This window comes from Coregonus lavaretus (genome assembly GCF_964263955.1).
Source record: "Coregonus lavaretus genome assembly, contig: HAP1_SCAFFOLD_491, whole genome shotgun sequence".
NCBI lineage: Eukaryota > Metazoa > Chordata > Actinopteri > Salmoniformes > Salmonidae > Coregonus > Coregonus lavaretus.
Window position 1 is genome coordinate 10817 of NW_028165046.1, and position 18654 is coordinate 29470.

General features: G+C 51.3%; 1 pseudogene across 1 annotated transcript; it reads left to right on the top strand.

The window, feature by feature from the left end:
* Positions 1-1916: 1916 nt before the first annotated feature.
* Positions 1917-17979, top strand: LOC311116360 (selenide, water dikinase 3-like; annotated as a pseudogene). Its single transcript has 6 exons — positions 1917-2121; positions 4004-4107; positions 4289-4396; positions 7503-7655; positions 9428-9518; positions 17959-17979. The product of its transcript is annotated as a selenide, water dikinase 3-like (transcript).
* Positions 17980-18654: the final 675 nt, after the last annotated feature.

Sequence of the window (18654 nt, forward strand, 5' to 3'; positions counted from 1 at the left end):
GAGGACCAGTCAGTCAGCAGGGTTAGTGTGTTAGGAGGACCAGTCAGTCAGTAGGGTTAGTGTTTTAGGAGGACCAGTCAGTCAGCAGGGTTACTGTATTAGGAGGACCAGTCAGTCAGCAGGGTTAGTGTGTTAGGAGGACCAGTCAGTCAGTAGGGTTAGTGTGTTAGGAGGACCAGTCAGTCAGCAGGGTTAGTGTGTTAGGAGGACCAGTCAGTCAGCAGGGTTAGTGTGTTAGGAGGACCAGTCAGTCAGCAGGGTTAGTGTGTTAGGAGGACCAGTCAGTCAGCAGGGTTAGTGTTTTAGGAGGACCAGTCAGTCAGCAGGGTTAGTGTGTTAGGAGGACCAGTCAGTCAGTAGGGTTAGTGTGTTAGGAGGACCAGTCAGTCAGCAGGGTTAGTGTGTTAGGAGGACCAGTCAGTCAGTAGGGTTAGTGTGTTAGGAGGACCAGTCAGTCAGCAGGGTTAGTGTATTAGGAGGACCAGTCAGTCAGCAGGATTAGTGTGTTTTAGGAGGACCAGTCAGTCAGCAGGGTTAGTGTGTTAGGACCAGTCAGTCAGCAGGGTTAGTGTGTTAGGACCAGTCAGTCAGCAGGGTTAGTGTGTTAGGAGGACCAGTCAGTCAGTAGGGTTAGTGTGTTAGGAGGACCAGTCAGTCAGTCAGTAGGGTTAGTGTGTTAGGAGGACCAGTCAGTCAGCAGGGTTAGTGTGTTAGGAGGACCAGTCAGTCAGCAGGGTTAGTGTGTTAGGAGGACCAGTCAGTCAGTAGGGTTAGTGTGTTAGGAGGACCAGTCAGTCAGTCAGTAGGGTTAATGTGTTAGGACCAGTCAGTCAGTAGGGTTAGTGTGTTAGGACCAGTCAGTCAGCAGGGTTAGTGTGTTAGGACCAGTCAGTCAGCAGGGTTAGTGTGTTAGGAGGACCAGTCAGTCAGCAGGGTTAGTGTGTTAGGAGGACCAGTCAGTCAGTAGGGTTAGTGTGTTAGGAGGACCAGTCAGTCAGCAGGGTTAGTGTGTTAGGAGGACCAGTCAGTCAGTAGGGTTAGTGTGTTAGGATCAGTCAGTCAGTAGGGTTAGTGTGTTAGGAGGACCAGTCAGTCAGCAGGGTTAGTGTGTTAGGAGGACCAGTCAGTCAGCAGGGTTAGTGTGTTAGGATCAGTCAGTCAGTTGGGTTAGTGTGTTAGGAGGACCAGTCAGTCAGTAGGGTTAGTGTGTTAGGAGGACCAGTCAGTCAGTAGGGTTAGTGTGTTAGGAGGACCAGTCAGTCAGCAGGGTTAGTGTGTTAGGATCAGTCAGTCAGTAGGGTTAGTGTGTTAGGAGGACCAGTCAGTCAGCAGGGTTAGTGTGTTAGGATCAGTCAGTCAGTAGGGTTAGTGTGTTAGGAGGACCAGTCAGTCAGTAGGGTTAGTGTGTTAGGACCAGTCAGTCAGTAGGGTTAGTGTGTTAGGACCAGTCAGTCAGCAGGGTTAGTGTGTTAGGAGGACCAGTCAGTCAGTAGGGTTAGTGTGTTAGGAGGACCAGTCAGTCAGCAGGGTTAGTGTGTTAGGAGGACCAGTCAGTCAGCAGGGTTAGTGTGTTAGGACCAGTCAGTCAGCAGGGTTAGTGTGTTAGGAGGACCAGTCAGTCAGCAGGGTTAGTGTGTTAGGATCAGTCAGTCAGTAGGGTTAGTGTGTTAGGAGGACCAGTCAGTCAGTAGGGTTAGTGTGTTAGGAGGACCAGTCAGTCAGTAGGGTTAGTGTGTTAGGAGGACCAGTCAGTCAGCAGGGTTAGTGTGTTAGGAGGACCAGTCAGTCAGCAGGGTTAGTGTGTTAGGAGGACCAGTCAGTCAGCAGGGTTAGTGTGTTAGGAGGACCAGTCAGTCAGCAGGGTTAGTGTGTTTGGACCAGTCAGTCAGTCAGCAGGGTTAGTGTGTTAGGACCAGTCATTCCACCCCGAAGAGCACGACCTAGACGCCGGTTTCCGCCTGACGTGCTTCTCAGATCTGAAGGGATGAGGGTGTAAGGTCCCGCAGGAGGCTCTGCTCAAACTCCTGGCGGGACTGGAGCCCCACCGGCCGGGGGAAGCTGGGGACCAAGGCTCTGTATTCGGACAACTCGCTCCCAACACCCCCGCAGGTTCCCGGCTAGGTAGGGTTATTTAACACCCCCACAGGTTCCCGGCTAGGTAGGGTTATTTAACACCCCCACAGGTTCCCGGCTAGGTAGGGTTATTTAACACCCCCACAGGTTCCCGGCTAGGTAGGGTTATTTAACACCCCCACAGGTTCCCGGCTAGGTAGGGTTATTTAACACCCCCACAGGTTCCCGGCTAGGTAGGGTTATTTAACACCCCCGCAGGTTCCCGGCTAGGTAGGGTTATTTAACACCCCCACAGGTTCCCGGCTAGGTAGGGTTATTTAACACCCCCACAGGTTCCCGGCTAGGTAGGGTTATTTAACACCCCCACAGGTTCCCGGCTAGGTAGGGTTATTTAACACCCCCACAGGTTCCCGGCAAGGTAGGGTTATTTAACACCCCCACAGGTTCCCGGCTAGGTAGGGTTATTTAACACCCCCACAGGTTCCCGGCTAGGTAGGGTTATTTAACACCCCCACAGGTTCCCGGCTAGGTAGGGTTATTTAACACCCCCGCAGGTTCCCGGCTAGGTAGGGTTATTTAACACCCCCGCAGGTTCCCGGCTAGGTAGGGTTATTTAACTCGGTACAGTAGCCAACTAGCTTTTTAACGTATATCATTTCGTTCTAGCTACGTTTGTACGTGTACTTGCTACATTGGCAAGCTAGCTAATGTAGCTAGATTTTTTATTAGCTAACTAACGTTCATTGGCTAAGATAGCCGTGCAGACATAATTTTAAAAAATTGTTGTTGACATTTTAGTCATTTAGCAGACGCTCTTATCCAGAGCGACTTACAGTTCGTGAGTGCATACATTTTCATACTGCCCCCCTGTGGGAAACGACCCCACAACCCTGGCGTTGCAAGCGCCATGCTCTACCAACTGAGCTACAGGGGGGCCAATGGCTTGCTATGAGGATCACTATGGAAATACTTTTTTAAACGTGCTTGTGTCATACTCGATGATTTTAATGGCATGTATGCACGTGGTTGAATTGTGTTTAAAATGGCCAAATAAATCAAATATAAAAATGTCCCTTCTCTTGCTAGCCAGTCAGCTAACAGTACTGGATCTGCAATTAGCGTGTATGCTAGCTGAAGTTAGCTAGGCTTGTCAGCGCCTTCTATTTCAGCATCTCTGTTGCAGGGCTTGCCTGGAAACTCGACGTTGAATTGCTTGCATTCAATTCTATGTCGGGCAGAAATGAACGTTTGAGTCAGGAAAGTTTCCTCTCACGACCTCTACAAGCCAGAATGTTGAATAAAATGTTTGTTTTTTAACGTACCTTACCGGTTGTCCATGCAGTTGGGCCTTCTGTAATTATACACAGGGAAGTATAATGACTAATTACGTCAACTTTTCTAAGCGGCGGTAAAGTCAGTTCATTCAGCTTTCTATCGCCTGAAGTATGCGCAGAACCATGTGATAGAAATCTGAATGCACTACCAGCGCTTTGAAAAGTTTATGTATTTATGCTTTCCTGTGGATATATTGTCTCGTATTACTACAGACAACCGGTAAAGGAAGTTAAAATGTGGTTGTATTAAACATTCTGGCTTGTAGAGGTGGTGAGAGGAAACTTTCCTGATGCATATGCTCATTTCTGCACGATGTAGTATTCAATGCAATTCATCGACAGATTTCCAGGCAACTGCAAGGCCTTAAATAACCTTTCCAGTTGACTGTTTATCACTCAGTTGTAGTTACCCAATGCTAGCTGCTGTTAGTAAATTAATAACGTTAGTTAGGTCCACACGGTTATAAAGGTGCCCAGGAATGATGCTGAAAGCTCCTTACTGAGAGGGGGGGGGGGTGTTGTCTCATTCATCATTCAATGAATCATTGCATACCAGGGTAGCTTGAACATTGCTAAACTCTGTGGGTGCTGTGCAGGTATGGGCATGGACTCCTGTGTGATTCCTCTGAGACACGGAGGCCTCTCATTGGTCCAAACTACAGACTTCTTCTACCCTCTGGTGGAGGACCCCTACATGATGGTGAGTTCTAACCCCTGACCTTTAACCCCTCAACTTCAACCTCTAGTAGAGGACCCCTATACAATGGGGGAGTTCTATTCTGACCCTAAACACCTCACCTTTCTCAGGGCAAGATGTATGCTTTTTGCTCTGTTACATCTCAATCCTCTCTCTCTCTCTCTTCCCCCGTCTCTCTCTCCAGGGAAGGATAGCGTGCGCTAATGTCCTCAGTGATCTCTATGCTATGGGCATCACAGAGTGTGACAACATGCTGATGCTACTCAGTGTCAGCCAGAAGATATCTGAGAAGGTAGGTAACCTCATGCTCTCTGTGTGTGTAGTTGAAGTAGCTAGCAGGGTGACTGGTGGGGCTTCAGAACAAAAAACAAAAATTCATGAACCCACTCATCTCCAATTTGTCAGACTTGGACTGTTCCATGTGAAGCAACCTGTCTGTAGCACGTGTGTGTTTTTGTGTGCGTCAGACGTGCATGTGTTCCTGGAGTTATGCCCAGTCAGTCTAACCTGCAGAACAGGAAGCTAGTTGGCCGTGATGAAATGATAACCGTGTGTGTGAGCTAGTTGGCCGTGATGAAATGATAACCGTGTGTGTGAGCTAGTTGGCCGTGATGAAATGATAACCGTGTGTGTGAGCTAGTTGGCCGTGATGAAATGATAACCGTGTGTGTGTGCTAGTTGGCCGTGATGAAATGATAACCGTGTGTGTGAGCTAGTTGGCCGTGATGAAATGATAACCGTGTGTGTGTGCTAGTTGGCCGTGATGAAATGATAACCGTGTGTGTGTGCAGGAGCGTGAGCGTGTGATGAAATGATAACCGTGTGTGTGTGCTAGTTGGCCGTGATGAAATGATAACCGTGTGTGTGAGCTAGTTGGCCGTGATGAAATGATAACCGTGTGTGTGACCTAGTTGGCCGTGATGAAATGATAACTGTGTGTGTGTGTGCTAGTTGGCCGTGATGAAATGATTACCGTGTGTGTGTGCTAGTTGGCCGTGATGAAATGATAACCGTGTGTGTGAGCTAGTTGGCCGTGATGAAATGATAACCGTGTGTGTGAGCTAGTTGGCCGTGATGAAATGATAACCGTGTGTGTGTGTGCTAGTTGGCCGTGATGAAATGATAACCGTGTGTGTGTGAGCTAGTTGGCCGTGATGAAATGATAACCGTGTGTGTGAGCTAGTTGGCCGTGATGAAATGATAACCGTGTGTGTGAGCTAGTTGGCCGTGATGAAATGATAACCGTGTGTGTGAGCTAGTTGGCCGTGATGAAATGATAACCGTGTGTGTGTGCTAGTTGGCCGTGATGAAATGATAACCGTGTGTGTGCTAGTTGGCCGTGATGAAATGATAACCGTGTGTGTGAGCTAGTTGGCCGTGATGAAATGATAACCGTGTGTGTGAGCTAGTTGGCCGTGATGAAATGATAACCGTGTGTGTGTGTGCTAGTTGGCCGTGATGAAATGATAACCGTGTGTGTGTGCTAGTTGGCCGTGATTAAATGATAACCGTGTGTGTGAGCTAGTTGGCCGTGATGAAATGATAACCGTGTGTGTGAGCTAGTTGGCCGTGATGAAATGATAACCGTGTGTGTGAGCTAGTTGGCCGTGATGAAATGATAACCGTGTGTGTGTGTGCTAGTTGGCCGTGATGAAATGATAACCGTGTGTGTGTGCTAGTTGGCCGTGATGAAATGATAACCGTGTGTGTGAGCTAGTTGGCCGTGATGAAATGATAACCGTGTGTGTGAGCTAGTTGGCCGTGATGAAATGATAACCGTGTGTGTGAGCTAGTTGGCCGTGATGAAATGATAACCGTGTGTGTGTGCTAGTTGGCCGTGATGAAATGATAACCGTGTGTGTGTGCTAGTTGGCCGTGATGAAATGATAACCGTGTGTGTGAGCTAGTTGGCCGTGATGAAATGATAACCGTGTGTGTGTGCTAGTTGGCCGTGATGAAATGATAACCGTGTGTGTGTGCTAGTTGGCCGTGATGAAATGATAACCGTGTGTGTGAGCTAGTTGGCCGTGATGAAATGATAACCGTGTGTGTGAGCTAGTTGGCCGTGATGAAATGATAACCGTGTGTGTGAGCTAGTTGGCCGTGATGAAATGATAACCGTGTGTGTGAGCTAGTTGGCCGTGATGAAATGATAACCGTGTGTGTGTGCTAGTTGGCCGTGATGAAATGATAACCGTGTGTGTGAGCTAGTTGGCCGTGATGAAATGATAACCGTGTGTGTGTGCTAGTTGGCCGTGATGAAATGATAACCGTGTGTGTGTGCAGGAGCGTGAGCGTGTGATGAAATGATAACCGTGTGTGTGTGCTAGTTGGCCGTGATGAAATGATAACCGTGTGTGTGAGCTAGTTGGCCGTGATGAAATGATAACCGTGTGTGTGAGCTAGTTGGCCGTGATGAAATGATAACCGTGTGTGTGTGTGCTAGTTGGCCGTGATGAAATGATTACCGTGTGTGTGTGCTAGTTGGCCGTGATGAAATGATAACCGTGTGTGTGAGCTAGTTGGCCGTGATGAAATGATAACCGTGTGTGTGAGCTAGTTGGCCGTGATGAAATGATAACCGTGTGTGTGTGTGCTAGTTGGCCGTGATGAAATGATAACCGTGTGTGTGTGAGCTAGTTGGCCGTGATGAAATGATAACCGTGTGTGTGCTAGTTGGCCGTGATGAAATGATAACCGTGTGTGTGAGCTAGTTGGCCGTGATGAAATGATAACCGTGTGTGTGAGCTAGTTGGCCGTGATGAAATGATAACCGTGTGTGTGTGTGCTAGTTGGCCGTGATGAAATGATAACCGTGTGTGTGTGCTAGTTGGCCGTGATTAAATGATAACCGTGTGTGTGAGCTAGTTGGCCGTGATGAAATGATAACCGTGTGTGTGAGCTAGTTGGCCGTGATGAAATGATAACCGTGTGTGTGAGCTAGTTGGCCGTGATGAAATGATAACCGTGTGTGTGTGTGCTAGTTGGCCGTGATGAAATGATAACCGTGTGTGTGTGCTAGTTGGCCGTGATGAAATGATAACCGTGTGTGTGAGCTAGTTGGCCGTGATGAAATGATAACCGTGTGTGTGAGCTAGTTGGCCGTGATGAAATGATAACCGTGTGTGTGAGCTAGTTGGCCGTGATGAAATGATAACCGTGTGTGTGTGCTAGTTGGCCGTGATGAAATGATAACCGTGTGTGTGTGCTAGTTGGCCGTGATGAAATGATAACCGTGTGTGTGAGCTAGTTGGCCGTGATGAAATGATAACCGTGTGTGTGAGCTAGTTGGCCGTGATGAAATGATAACCGTGTGTGTGTGCTAGTTGGCCGTGATGAAATGATAACCGTGTGTGTGAGCTAGTTGGCCGTGATGAAATGATAACCGTGTGTGTGAGCGTGAGCGTGTGATGCCTCTGATGATCCGTCGTTTCCGTGATGCGGCGGAGGAGGGGCGGGACTTCTGTGACTGGCGGCCAGACGGTGGTCAACCCCTGGATCATCGTAGGGGGCGTGGCCTCGGTTGCCTGCCAACCAAACAAGTTCATCATGTAAGACAGTGTGTTTTGAGGAGTGTGTGTTTTGAGGAGTGTGTGTTTTGAGGAGTGTGTGTTTTGAGGAGTGTGTGTTTTGAGGAGTGTGTGTTTTGAGGAGTGTGTGTTTTGAGGAGTGTGTGTTTTGAGGAGTGTGTGTTTTGAGGAGTGTGGGTTTTGAGGAGTGTGGGTTTTGAGGAGTGTGTGTTTTGAGGAGTGTGTGTTTTGCGTTAAGGGTTTCAGGGCTCAAAACTGCGACAAAACATTTGCATTTGGAACCCTTTGTCTTCGGGTGCCAGTGAATATTTGGAACCCTTTGTCTTCGGGTGCCAGTGAATATTTGTTGTTGCTGGTCGCGTTAGATTAATACATTAATTTAAAAAACTATCTAGCAACATGATTTAGAGTTGGCAATCTAGCCAAGTGTTTTGAGTTCCTACTTCCTCAGGTGGTGAATAATGTTGCCTATATGGTGAATAATTGCTTTTATAAATTTTGTTGCTTTATTCTTAACCGGAGCTTCTTGTTAACAGGCAACAACTGCACTCAGAATGGTGTTTGGCTGCGTCCCAATACTCTGAGAATGATTAGCAATTTTGCAGACCGATGCTGAAATGTATTCTGAAGAAAAATGAACAGGATGGACTACTGTGGTCTTCCGTGCAATAAGAGTTAAGGGAAGGAACGTTTGTGTGGCTCAAAACGTATTTCTGGGATTGGTTATTATGATGGTAAAACATTGAATGTGTAGTTAAGTGTAGTGGTTCCCATGCATATTCGCTTTTTTGATTACGTTTGCGCCACCCATATTTTGTTAAAATCGACACTGTGTGAGAAAGTGTGGGTGTGTAGGCCAGACAGAGCGGTACCAGGGGATGTGTTGGTCCTGACCGTGTCTGTGGGTGTGTAGGCCAGACAGTGCGGTACCAGGGGATGTGTTGGTCCTGACCGTGTCTGTGGGTGTGTAGGCCAGACAGAGCGGTACCAGGGGATGTGTTGGTCCTGACTGTGTCTGTGGGTGTGTAGGCCAGACAGAGCGGTACCAGGGGATGTGTTGGTCCTGACCGTGGGTGTGTAGGCCAGACAGTGCGGTACCAGGGGATGTGTTGGTCCTGACCGTGTCTGTGGGTGTGTAGGCCAGACAGTGCGGTACCAGGGGATGTGTTGGTCCTGACCGTGTCTGTGGGTGTGTAGGCCAGACAGTGCGGTACCAGGGGATGTGTTGGTCCTGACCGTGGGTGTGTAGGCCAGACAGTGCAGTACCAGGGGATGTGTTGGTCCTGACCGTGTCTGTGGGTGTGTAGGCCAGACAGTGCGGTACCAGGGGATGTGTTGGTCCTGACCGTGGGTGTGTAGGCCAGACAGTGCAGTACCAGGGGATGTGTTGGTCCTGACCGTGGGTGTGTAGGCCAGACAGAGCGGTACCAGGGGATGTGTTGGTCCTGACCGTGGGTGTGTAGGCCAGACAGTGCGGTACCAGGGGATGTGTTGGTCCTGACCGTGGGTGTGTAGGCCAGACAGAGCGGTACCAGGGGATGTGTTGGTCCTGACCGTGGGTGTGTAGGCCAGACAGAGCAGTACCAGGGGATGTGTTGGTCCTGACCGTGTCTGTGGGTGTGTAGGCCAGACAGTGCGGTACCAGGGGATGTGTTGGTCCTGACCGTGTCTGTGGGTGTGTAGGCCAGACAGTGCGGTACCAGGGGATGTGTTGGTCCTGACCGTGGGTGTGTAGGCCAGACAGTGCGGTACCAGGGGATGTGTTGGTCCTGACCGTGTCTGTGGGTGTGTAGGCCAGACAGAGCGGTACCAGGGGATGTGTTGGTCCTGACCAAGCCTCTAGGAACCCAGGTAGCTGTCAACGCTTACCAGTGGCTGGACCAGGTATGTCTTATTCTTGCGTTCTTCTCTGTCAGTCTCTCTCTCCATCCGTGTCTCTGTCCATCTTGTATCATTCTTGGCTCTCTCCTTGTCTTGGCTCGTTCTCTCGCTCCCTGTCTTGGCTCTCTCTCTAGCTATCCCTGTATTGGCTCTCTCTCCCTGTCTCTCTCTCCCTTTCTTGGCTCTCTCTCTCTCTCTTCCTGTCCTGGCTCTCTCTCTCCCCCTGTCTTGGCTCCCTCTCTCTTCCTGTCTTGGCTCTCTCTCTCCCCCTGTCTTGGCTCCCTCTCTCTTCCTGTCTTGGCTCTCTCTCTCCCCCTGTCTTGGCTCCCTCTCTCTTCCTGTCTTGGCTCTCTCTCTCCCCCTGTCTTGGCTCCCTCTCTCTTCCTGTCTTGGCTCTCTCCCTCTCGCTCTCCCTGTCTTGGCTCTCTCCCTCGCTCAGTCTTGTCTCTCTCTCTGTCTTGTCTCTCTCTCTGTCTTGTCTCTCTCTCCCTATGTCTCTGTCCCTCTGTCTCCATTTGTTCACATTCATTGTTTCATAACTTCATTGTGTGAATTGTTTGCGTTTGATTGTTAGTGTCTATCAATTCCCCATTACGTATATCACCAGTAGTACATTTACCGTTCATTCCAATAATTTCTAATTTACAATGTTTGTTACTTTTGGTTACGGTCATTTCTTTTAATGCATTCAATATTATTATTCCAGTCTTCCTGTTCTCATTGTCGGAGTGGACACATTGTTTTCAGAGTGCACAACCTATGCTACACTTGGGAGAAACAAGTTTTGGTTGATTTAATTCCATTTACGAGTTCTGTCAATTTAGTCATTGCCTTTTGTTTGGAGCGCTCCTGTCAATGTTGAGTAAGGACACGCACGCTAATGTAGGCATATAAATGTGCACATTTGGGGATCTGATAGTATTTCTGATTGGCTTAACGCACCACCAGTAATGACCTGTGGAGCTTCTCATAGTAATGTTTTCTTCACCTCAAACAGCAAACAAAGTCGTTTTTTTTTTACATCCATTGACAATTACAATAGTTCCTCAATGTAGTTGAAAAATCTTCCAGCTCTCTTTCGATAACCAATCAGCGTAAAAGGGAAAAATGTCATGCTCTGATCCAGTTCAAACGTCATAAAATAGGCTTATCAGTGCTTGACTTGGACTGAAATAGGTTCCGGTACTCATTTTGGGTGCTGGTGCTGTTTATATTTAAGTGCAGAAGCTCCACAATACTTTTGAGCTAATATATATATATATATAACTATAAGAGGAACAGAAGCGCAAGCAGTAGAACATTTGAGGTGCAGGTACTCAGCTCCGGTGAGCTCCTACCCAAGTCAAGCATTGCTGCTTATCCCTTGCGCAAATTAGCCTACAGCTGTGTCTGTCCTGAGTGGGAAACTCTTGAGGGCCCAGAATATTTTATACAATGTTGCAAGTTCACTAGCCAAGCTTCGGGCCGGACCCAAGTTAATAGTTGATACAATGTTTCTGGTTTCTTGCAGACAGGCCATGCATAGCCAATGTGATTTATATGATATTTATTTTGATCAGGATATTTTCTACCTGCAGGCTACAATGTTTTTATTTGTTGGCTTTATAAGCTATTTCTACATAGTTGGCAATAGAAGTTACTTTTTAGGTTTGTATCATTTTCATTTAGATTTGGATAGAATTTTGATTAACCACATGACAATGATTTTGAGATATGAAGTTGTTATTATAAATTAAACTTTCATGAAAATGTGCATATGAAAACCATAACTGTTAGGCAGATCGGTAGAAATGGTAAGATAAATTGTCATTCCAGGAAGGTTGCCGACTCGTCGTGTAGCCTATCACCTTCGGGAGAGTAACGGCAGAATCTGCCAGCAGGAGCGGGAGGAGAATAGTTGGGTCAGGTTAAGTTTTTTTTATTCTGGTTATCTAGATCTCTGGTGCCCTCTTGAGGCATCAAACCGTAGACCAGCTCAATGCATCTAGTTGATTTTATTAAAACACATAGGGTGTGTCTATATATGGAAAAATACACGTATATTTTTTTTCATATTGACAAGGCATCGTTCAGGAACATGTATTTTCCATAAAATGTATGTTCAATTTTTCATTGGGAAGGCAGTTAATGCACATATGGGTTTTTTATCAAGGCCAAACTCTTTAGCATGTGAAAACTCAATCCTAAATACTAATTTTTTGAAGTCATTTTTTCGATCTTTACTAACGACATGCCGCTGGCTTTGAGTAAAGCCAGTGTGTCTATGTATAGATAACAAAACATTATACACGTTAGCTGCTACAGTGCATCCGGAAAGTATTCAGACCCCTTGACTTTTTCCACATTTTGTTACGTTACAGCCTTATTCTGAAACAGATTAATAAAACATTTTACTCATCAATCTACACACAATAGCCCATAATGACCAAGTGAAAACAGGTTTGTAGAATTTTTTGCAAATTTTGTAAAAATAAAAAACAACCTTATTTATATAAGTTTTCAGACCCTTTGTTATGAGACTCGAAATTGAGCTCAGGTGCATCCTGTTTCCATTGATCATCCTTGAGATGTTTCTACAACTTGATTGGAGCCCATCTGTGGTAATTTCAATTGATTGGACATGATTAGAAAAGGCACACACCTGTCTATATAAAAGGTCCCACAGTTGACAGTGCATGTCAGAGCAAAAACCAAGCCATGAGGTCGAAGGAATTGTCCGTAGAGCTCCGAGACAGGATTGTGTCGAGGCACAGATCTGGGGAAGGGTACCAAAACATTTCTACAGCATTGAAGGTCCTCAAGAACAGAGTGGCCTCCATCGTTCTTAAATGGAAGAAGTTTGGAACCACCAATACTCTTCCTAGGGCCTAGGTCAGGGATGTGACCAAGAACCCGATGGTCACTCTGACAGAGCTCTAGAGGTCCTCTGTGGAGATGGTTGTCCTTCTGGAAGGTTCTCCCATCTCTGCAGCACTCCATCAATCAGGCCTTTATGGTAGAGTGGCCTGACGGAAGCAACTCCTCAGTAAAAGGCACATGACATCTCGCTTGGAGTTTGCCAAAAGGCATCTAAAGGACTCTGAACAGGGACTGCGGTTGAAAATTAGCCGGCTGGCTAAAACCGGCACTTTTACTGAAACGTTGATTAATGTGCACTGTCCATGTAAAAATAAACTCAAACTCAACTCAACTCAACATGAGAAACAAGATTCTCTGGTCTGATGAAACCAAGATTGAAGTCTTTGGCCTGAATGCCAAGCATTACGTCTAGAGGAAACCTGGCACAATCCCTACGGTTAAGCATGGTGGTAGCAGCATCATGCTGTGGGGATGTTTTTCAGCGGCAGGGACTGTAAGACTAGTCAGGATCGAGGGAAAGATGAACGGAGAGAAGTACAGAGATCCTTGATGAAATCCTGCTCCAGAGCACTCAGGAGCGCTCGACCCCCATTCCGCACTAATCCACAGCTCTCCACCCTGACCTCGACCCCCATTCCTCACTAATCCACAGCTCTCCACCCTGACCTCGACCCTCGTTCCTCCCTAATCCACAGCTCTCCACCCTGACCTCGACCCCCATTCCTCACTACTCCACAGCTCTCCACCCTGACCTCGACCCCCATTCCTCACTAATCCACAGCTCTCCACCCTGACCTCGACCCTCGTTCCTCCCTAATCCACAGCTCTCCACCCTGACCTCGACCCCCATTCCTCACTGATCCACAGCTCTCCACCCTGACCTCGACCCCCGTTCCTCCCTAATCCACAGCTCTCCACCCTGACCTCGACCCCCGTTCCTCACTGATCCACAGCTCTCCACCCTGACCTCGACCCCGTTCCTCACTGATCCACAGCTCTCCACCCTGACCTCGACCCCCGTTCCTCACTGATCCACAGCTCTCCACCCTGACCTCGACCCCCGTTCCTCACTGATCCACAGCTCTCCACCCTGACCTCGACCCCCATTCCTCACTAATCCACAGCTCTCCACCCATAATGTGACCTCGACCCCCGTTCCTCCCTGATCCACAGCTCTCCACCCTGACCTCGACCCCCATTCCTCACTAATCCATAGCTCTCCACCCTTGACCTCGACCCCCATTCCTCCCTAATCCACAGCTTTCCACCCTGACCTCGACCCCCATTCCTCACTGATCCACAGCTCTCCACCCTGACCTTGACCCCCATTCCTCCCTAATCCACAGCTCTCCACCCTGACCTCGACCCCCATTCCTCACTGATCCACAGCTAATCACCCTGACCTCGACCCCCGTTCCTCCCTAATTCCACAGCTATCCAACCTGACCTCGACCCCAATTCCTCACAGATCCACAGCTCTCCACCCTGACCTCGACCCCCGTTCCTCCCTGATCCACAGCTCTCCACCCTGACCTCGACCCCATTCCTCACTAATCCACAGCTCTCCACCCTGACCTCGACCCCCGTTCCTCACTGATCCACAGCTCTCCACCCTGACCTCGACCCCCGTTCCTCACTGATCCACAGCTCTCCACCCTGACCTCGACCCCGTTCCCCACTGATCCACAGCTCTCCACCCTGACCTCGACCCCCGTTCCTCACTGATCCACAGCTCTCCACCCATAATGTGACCTCGACCCCCGTTCCTCCCTGATCCACAGCTCTCCACCCTGACCTCGACCCCCATTCCTCACTAATCCACAGCTCTCCACCCTGACCTCGACCCCCAGTCCTCCCTAATCCACAGCTGTCCACCCTGACCTCGACCCCCATTCCTCCCTAATCCACAGCTCTCCACCCTGACCTCGACCCCCATTCCTCCCTAATCCACAGCTCTCCACCCTGACCTCGACCCCCATTCCTCCCTAATCCACAGCTCTCCACCCTGACCTCGACCCCCATTCCTCACTGATCCACAGCTCATCACCCTGACCTCGACCCCCGTTCCTCCCTATTTCCACAGCTCTCCACCCTGACCTCGACCCCCATTCCTCACAGATCCACAGCTCTCCACCCTGACCTCGACCCCCGTTCCTCCCTGATCCACAGCTCTCCACCCTGACCTCGACCCCCATTCCTCACTAATCCACAGCTCTCCACCCTGACCTCGACCCTCGTTCCTCCCTAATCCACAGCTCTCCACCCTGACCTCGACCCCCGTTCCTCACTGATCCACAGCTCTCCACCCTGACCTCGACCCCCGTTCCTCACATGATCCACAGCTCTCCACCCTGACCTCGACCCCCGTTCCTCACTGATCCCCAGCTCTCCACCCTGACCTCGACCCCCATTCCTCACTAATCCACAGCTCTCCACCCTGACCTCGACCCCCGTTCCTCACTGATCCACAGCTCTCCACCCTGACCTCGACCCCCGTTCCTCACTGATCCACAGCTCTCCACCCTGACCTCGACCCCCGTTCCTCCCTTATCCACAGCTCTCCACCCTGACAACGACCCCCATTCCTCACTAATCCACAGCTCTCCACCCTGACCTCGACCCTCGTTCCTCCCTAATCCACAGCTCTCCACCCTGACCTCGACTCCCATTCCTCACTAATCCACAGCTCTCCACCTTGACCTCGACCCTCGTTCCTCCCTAATCCACAGCTCTCCACCCTGACCTCGACCCCCATTCCTCACTGATCCACAGCTCTCCACCCTGACCTCGACCCCCGTTCCTCCCTAATCCACAGCTCTCCACCCTGACCTCGACCCCCGTTCCTCACTGATCCACAGCTCTCCACCCTGACCTCGACCCCGTTCCTCACTGATCCACAGCTCTCCACCCTGACCTCGACCCCCGTTCCTCACTGATCCACAGCTCTCCACCCTGACCTCGACCCCCGTTCCTCACTGATCCACAGCTCTCCACCCTGACCTCGACCCCCATTCCTCACTAATCCACAGCTCTCCACCCATAATGTGACCTCGACCCCCGTTCCTCCCTGATCCACAGCTCTCCACCCTGACCTCGACCCCCATTCCTCACTAATCCATAGCTCTCCACCCTTGACCTCGACCCCCATTCCTCCCTAATCCACAGCTCTCCACCCTGACCTCGACCCCCATTCCTCACTGATCCACAGCTCTCCACCCTGACCTTGACCCCCATTCCTCCCTAATCCACAGCTCTCCACCCTGACCTCGACACCCATTCCTCACTGATCCACAGCTAATCACCCTGACCTCGACCCCCGTTCCTCCCTAATTCCACAGCTCTCCACCCTGACCTCGACCCCCATTCCTCACAGATCCACAGCTCTCCACCCTGACCTCGACCCCCGTTCCTCCCTGATCCACAGCTCTCCACCCTGACCTCAACCCCATTCCTCACTAATCCACAGCTCTCCACCCTGACCTCGACCCCCGTTCCTCACTGATCCACAGCTCTCCACCCTGACCTCGACCCCCGTTCCTCACTGATCCACAGCTCTCCACCCTGACCTCGACCCCCGTTCCCCACTGATCCACAGCTCTCCACCCTGACCTCGACCCCCGTTCCTCACTGATCCACAGCTCTCCACCCATAATGTGACCTCGACCCCCGTTCCTCCCTGATCCACAGCTCTCCACCCTGACCTCGACCCCCATTCCTCACTAATCCACAGCTCTCCACCCTGACCTCGACCCCAATTCCTCCCTAATCCACAGCTGTCCACCCTGACCTCGACCCCCATTCCTCCCTAATCCACAGCTCTCCACCCTGACCTCGACCCCCATTCCTCCCTAATCCACAGCTCTCCACCCTGACCTCGACCCCCATTCCTCCCTAATCCACAGCTCTCCACCCTGACCTCGACCCCCATTCCTCACTGATCCACAGCTCATCACCCTGACCTCGACCCCCGTTCCTCCCTATTTCCACAGCTCTCCACCCTGACCTCGACCCCCATTCCTCACAGATCCACAGCTCTCCACCCTGACCTCGACCCCCATTCCTCACTAATCCACAGCTCTCCACCCTGACCTCGACCCTCGTTCCTCCCTAATCCACAGCTCTCCACCCTGACCTCGACCCCCGTTCCTCACTGATCCACAGCTCTCCACCCTGACCTCGACCCCCGTTCCTCACTGATCCACAGCTCTCCACCCTGATCTCGACCCCCGTTCCTCACTGATCCACAGCTCTCCACCCTGACCTCGACCCCCATTCCTCACTAATCCACAGCTCTCCACCCTGACCTCGACCCCCGTTCCTCACTGATCCACAGCTCTCCACCCTGACCTCGACCCCCGTTCCTCACTGATCCACAGCTCTCCACCCTGACCTCGACCCCCGTTCCTCCCTTATCCACAGCTCTCCACCCTGACCTCGACCCCCATTCCTCACTAATCCACAGCTCTCCACCCTGACCTCGACCCTCGTTCCTCCCTAATCCACAGCTCTCCACCCTGACTTCGACCCCCGTTCCTCACTGATCCACAGCTCTCCACCCTGACCTCGACACCCGTTCCTCACTGATCCACAGCTCTCCACCCTGACCTCGACCCTCGTTCCTCCCTAATCCACAGCTCTCCACCCTGACCTCGACCCCCGTTCTTCACTGATCCACAGCTCTCCACCCTGACCTCGACCCCCGTTCCTCCCTAATCCACAGCTCTCCAGCCTGACCTCGACCCCCGTTCCTCACTGATCCACAGCTCTCCACCCTGACCTCAACCCCCGTTCCTCACTGATCCACAGCTCTCCACCCTGACCTCGAACCCCGTTCCTCACTGATCCACAGCTCTCCACCCTGACCCCGACCTCCATTCCTCACTAATCCACAGCTCTCCACCCATAATGTGACCTCGACCCCCGTTCCTCACTGATCCACAGCTCTCCACCCTGACCTCGACCCCCGTTCCTCCCTAATCCACAGCTCTCCACCCCGACCTCGACCCCCGTTCCTCACTTATCCACAGCTCTCCACCCTGACCTCGACCCCCGTTCCTCACTGATCCACAGCTCTCCACCCTGACCTCGACCCCCGTTCCTCACTGATCCACAGCTCTCCACCCTGACCTCGACCCCCGTTCCTCACTGATCCACAGCTCTCCACCCTGACCTCGACCCCATTCCTCACTAATCCACAGCTCTCCACCCATAATGTGACCTCGACCCCCGTTCCTCCCTGATCCACAGCTCTCCACCCTGACCTCGACCCCCATTCCTCACTAATCCACAGCTCTCCACCCTGACCTCGACCCCCATTACTCCCTAATCCACAGCTCTCCACCCTGACCTCGATCCCCATTCCTCCCTAATCCACAGCTCTCCACCCTGACCTCGACCCCCATTCCTCCCTATTCCACAGCTCTCCACCCTGACCTTGACCCCCATTCCTCCCTAATCCACAGCTCTCCACCCTGACCTCGACCCCCATTCCTCACTGATCCACAGCTCATCACCCTGACCTCGACCCCCGTTCCTCCCTATTTCCACAGCTCTCCACCCTGACCTCAACCCCCATTCCTCACAGATCCACAGCTCTCCACCCTGACCTCGACCCCCGTTCCTCCCTGATCCACAGCTCTCCACCCTGACCTCGACCCCCGTTCCTCACTGATCCACAGCTCTCCACCCTGACCTCGACCCCCGTTCCTCACTGATCCACAGCTCTCCACCCTGACCTCGACCCCCATTCCTCACTAATCCACAGCTCTCCACCCTGACCTCGACCCCCGTTCCTCACTGATCCACAGCTCTCCACCCTGACCTCGACCCCCGTTCCTCCCTGATCCACAGCTCTCCACCCTGACCTCGACCCCCATTCCTCACAGATCCACAGCTCTCCACCCTGACCTCGACCCCCGTTCCTCCCTGATCCACAGCTCTCCACCCTGACCTCGACCCCCGTTCCTCCCTAATCCACAGCTCTCCACCCCGACTTCGACCCCCGTTCCTCACTGATCCACAGCTCTCCACCCTGACCACGAACCCTGTTCCTCACTGATCCATAGCTCTCCACCCTGACCTCAACCCCCGTTCCTCACTGATCCACAGCTCTCCACCCTGACCTCGACCCCCGTTCCTCACTGATCGACAGCTCTCCACCCTGACCTCGACCCCCGTTCCTCACTGATCCACAGCTCTCCACCCATAATGTGACCTCGACCCCCGTTCCTCCCTGATACACAGCTCTCCACCCTGACCTCGAACCCCATTCCTCACTAAT